This window comes from Suricata suricatta, chromosome 1 (genome assembly GCF_006229205.1).
Source record: "Suricata suricatta isolate VVHF042 chromosome 1, meerkat_22Aug2017_6uvM2_HiC, whole genome shotgun sequence".
Classification (NCBI taxonomy): Eukaryota; Metazoa; Chordata; class Mammalia; order Carnivora; family Herpestidae; genus Suricata; species Suricata suricatta.
The window spans coordinates 49,065,274-49,070,075 of record NC_043700.1 but is presented as its reverse complement, the minus strand read 5'-3'; positions in this window follow the sequence as shown (position 1 = coordinate 49,070,075).

The window sequence follows — 4,802 nt, the reverse complement described above, 5'->3', positions numbered from 1 at the left end:
GGTATATATTCACGATGGAGTACTACATGGCAATGAGAGGGAATGACATATGGCCCTTTGTATGAAAGTGGATGGACCTTGAGGGTGTCATGCTGAGTGAAGTAAGCCAGGCAGAGAAGGACAGAAACCATATGTTTGCACTCATAGGTCTAGCAGGAAAACAAGAGAGACCTAATGGAGAACCAGGGGGAGCGGAGGAGGGAGAGAGAGTTGGGGAGAGAGAAGGATGCAAAACTTGAGAGACTATTGAATGCTGAGAATGAACTGAGGGTTGAGGGGGAAGGGGGAGGGGGGGAAAGAGGTGGTGGTGATGGTGGAGGGCACTTAAGGGGAAGAGCACTGGGTGTTGTATGGAAAACAATTTGACAATAAAATATTATGGAAAAAAATTAAAAAAAAATTACTTCCCAGAATTTAAAAATTACTTCCCATACTTTTAGACAATAGTGGAAAATTGGAAATTTAAGAAAAGCAACTGAAACATTTAAAAAATGATATTCTTTCATTTCTGTTTGTTGATTGTAAATTTATATAGGAAAAAATTATGCATATTGTCAAATTTCTTATTGTTTTCCATTTTTATATTTAATAATAAACACATGTTGATTAAAAAAAAAAAAGTTGTTTCCGAAGTTCAGCTGAGAGTAGCCTCAGTGTCCCAGGAAATCTCTGGCCATTCTCAGCCCCTAGTTCTGCCTTATTGGCCTGTCTCCAAAGAAGTCTATTCCTTCCTCTCCCCAGATTCTTCCCAGTTCCTTCCCATTGATTTTTTAAAATGTAATCCTTTTAATTAATTAATTAATTAATTAATTAATTTTTTATAGTTTATTGTCAGGTTGGTTTTCATGTAACACAGTGCCTTCCCCACAAGTGCCCTCCCCCATGTCCATCACCCCCCTTCCGTTTTCCCCCTCCCCCTTCAGCCCTCAGTTTATTTTCAGTATTCAAGAGTCTCTCATGATTTGCCTCCCTCCCTCTCCTTAATTCTTTCCCCCCTTCCCCTCCCCATGGCCCACTGTTAAATTTTTCCTGTTAGACCTATGAGTGAAAACATATGGTATCTGTCCTTCTCTGCCTGACTTATTTTGCTTAGCATGACACCCTCAAGGTCCATCCACATTGCTGCAAATGGACAGATTTCATTCTTTCTCATTGCCATGTAATACTCCATTGTGTAGATAAACCACATCTTCTTGATCCATTCATCAGTTGGTGGACATTTAGGCTCTTTCCATGATTTGGCTATTGTTGAAAGTGCTGCTCTGAACATTGGGGTACATGTGCCCCTATGCATCTGCATTTCTGTATACCTTGAGTAAATCTCCAGAGTGCTATTGCTGGGTCATACGGGAGTTCTATTGATAATCTTTTGAGGAACATCCACACTGTTTTCCAGAGCAGCCAACTTGACAATAAACTAAAAAAAAAATAATAATAAATAAATATTACTGACCTAAAAAAATTTGTTATCATTCAAATTTTGTTACCTGACTATGAGATAGAAAGTTTGCAAATAAAACAAAAACATAAATTTCCATATGTTTGGAAATTTATACAATAAATGCTTTTTTAAACAATAATTTTATTTAAATAATGAATTTAAAAATAAATTATAATGGCAACCAAAGAAAATAAAATTTGATTCTTACTCCATCTCTTTTACCTGAGATTATATGTTTGTTGGACCTCAGGCCTCCTTAGTTGATTTCTTAACTGCTTGGGTGTGCCCTGTCTGTGCACCCCAAGCTGTCTCCAGCCCATGGTAGCTGTTGGACTTGTGCTTTTTTTTCCTGGCTGTTTGTTTTCTCCATGCACTGGCCCATGGGCAGGCAAGGTTTCTGACCTTGAGCTATCCTGCCCCTATTTTATTGTTATCTTATTCTTTGCTGACTGTACTCCTCACCCCACCGTTACTACTGCATGGTCTCCCAAGCATCATTTATTCTGAAAATATTTGTCAAGCACTTGTGATGTGCCAGGCACTGCCTGGGACACATGAACAGAACCAGAAGCACTTCTTGCCTTCTTAGAGGCTCAGAAACCCCACTTTGCACATTCCACTTTGCATTTTAAGCCCAACAAATCCAGGCCATCTCATTAGCCTACTTCTTTTGTTGATAAGCTGTCTAGAGAATATTAGCAAGTGTGTGTGGGGGGAGGCAGGGGGCAAGAACATATTCTATTGCTGTTTGTCTTTTTTTTTTAAGACAGTTTCCAAGGATTTTACTTCCTATGTCAATACCTGGTTTCTTCCCATCCCAGCTGTCTTTTCCTGACTTGTCTGGGTGTGTCTTTCCTTTATCATCAGGCAGAAAGGGAACTATCTTTGGAAAACTTTCCCCTGTAGCTACAGGTTGAAAAAGGGTATCTATATTCACAAACACAATTTCTTTCCTTCTTCCTAAATCTCACCACCAGCATATGCTGGTCAATCCAGAGCTCCACAGTCTTTCTGTCAATTGTCCCTCCTCCCCTCATTTTTCACATCTCTAGGAATTACACAAAAGCTCTTTGTGTATGAAAGACAACATTTAAGTTGTATTCTCTTAACAAATTTCAATACAATTACAATGTACAAGTGAAACAAACATAATGTTATCAACTATAATCACCATGTTTTACATTAGATCCTCAGACCTAGATCAGAAAATTTTAACCTGGACTTCATGCATCTCTAGGGAACTTCTATGGGTGGGCTTTAGAGACCCACATCCCCTGAAATTATGTGCACATATGTGGAATATGGTGATGTGTTTGTTTTTTTTCTGGGGTGTTCTTCATGGTTTTCACCATAATTTTGAAAGGGGAAGGTATTACCTGAATAATTTTAAAATGACTCCAATATTTTTTCAAGAGGTCTTCAAGATTCAAGATTAATTGTTCAGAGCATAGCATTTTCTATAAACACCTCATGTAACCTCAGCAGCCCTTTAGTTTGGCACTTTCTTTTTATGATTAAAGTAACTAAAGCTCAGAGAAATCAAGTTTGCTCAGAGCCATCATCTAGTTACTGAAAGAGCCAAGGGTCCCCCTGGAAGCAGCAGGGACACTCATGTACCCAAGGGTGAGGACCCAGGTGCAGATGGCCTGTCTCCTTCCCTAGATTATAAATCCTAGTAGACATAAGCCCATGTCTCCATTCTGTGTCTTATTCTGTGTCTAACCAAATTCCTAGCACATAGCAGGTCTCAGAGTTTGCCACTGGATTGCTTTACTCCTGTTAATCACAACCGCCACTCTTGTTACACCTGCTTTCCCTCTCACACTGTTGAATTTCTTCCTGAACCCACCACTCAGAGCCTTGAACACCTCTAAAGAGCACCTGTTCTGCCGTTTGGAGCCAGCGTGGTGTGTGCCTACCCCTCCCACTCCTACCCCTTCCTCTCCACCTCAGCACCAGATTTGGGAAGTCTTCACCCACCAAATCACCTTTCTCCTCCCTACCTCTTTTACATTTATTCTATTATTTCATCTTACATTTTTTTATAGTGGTAACAAAATTTGCCATTGTAACCATTTTTAAGTGTACAGTTCAGCTGCATTAAGTACATTCACATTGCTGTGCAGTCATAACCACCATCCATCTCAACTCATTTTATTTTCCCAAATCGAAACTACGTCTCCAGTAACACAAACTCCTCATCCCTCTTCCTCCCAGCCCCAGCAGCTACCATTCTATTTTCTGTCTCTATGAATTTGACTGTTCTGGGTACCTCATATAAGTGGACTGATACTTATATGATACAAAGAATTTTTCCCTTTGTATTGGCTTGCTTTGCTTAGCATAATGTTTTCCCTTCCCTTTTAAGGTTGAAATATAGTCATTTGTATGTCTCTGCCACATTTTGTTTATTTGTTTATCTGTTGATAGATACTTGACAATTTCTGTCTTTTGGCTATTGTGAATAATTCCGTTACAAAACATGGTGTACAAATATCTGTTTGAGTCCCTGCTTTCAGTCCTTTTGAGCTTATACCCAGAAATAAAATTGCTGGATGCTATGGTAGTTCTATATATGATTTTTAATGTTTATTTTTGAGAGGGGGCAGGGTAGAGAGAGAGGGAGACACAGAATCCAAGACAGGTTACAGGCTCTGAGCTGTCAGCACAGAGCCCAACACGGGGCTCAAACCCACGACTTGTGAGATCATGACCTGAACTGAAGTTGGACGCTCAACTGACTGAGCCACGCAAGTGCCCCCCGTACATGATTTTTAGAGGAACCGCCATAATGTTCTCCATAGCAGCTACACCGTTTTGCATTCTGACCAGTAAAATCACCACATCCTTGTCAACAATTATTTTCTAGACTTTTGTTTTCTTGTTTGCTTTTGATAATAACTATCCCAATGGGTGTGAAATGGTATGTCATTGTGGTCCTCTCTTTTTCTGAGTCACATTTGCCCATGGGGGCACCATGACCTGACTATCAGGTTGTAGCACACTGACTCCCTGATGCTATTATCACTCCAAATCAACAGAAATCAATCTCGAGCATCATGGCTTTATCAAGGTATGTGTACAACCCATGCTTGGCTCTTTGTCATACTGTATTTCACTGACTTGAATACACAGAGATTCTCCTTCCATGTTTTAATATCTCTGAATTCAGGATGTATCCTGCAATTACTAGCACATCTTTGTCTTAATCCCTCACCATTTCTTTCTTTTTCTCTCTCTTTCTCCCTCCCTTTCTTTCTTTCTCCCTTCCTTCCTTCCCTCCCTCTCTCCTACCTTTCTTTCTTTCTTTCTTTCTTTCTTTCTTTCTTTCTTTCTTTCTTTCTTTCTTTCTTTCTTTCTT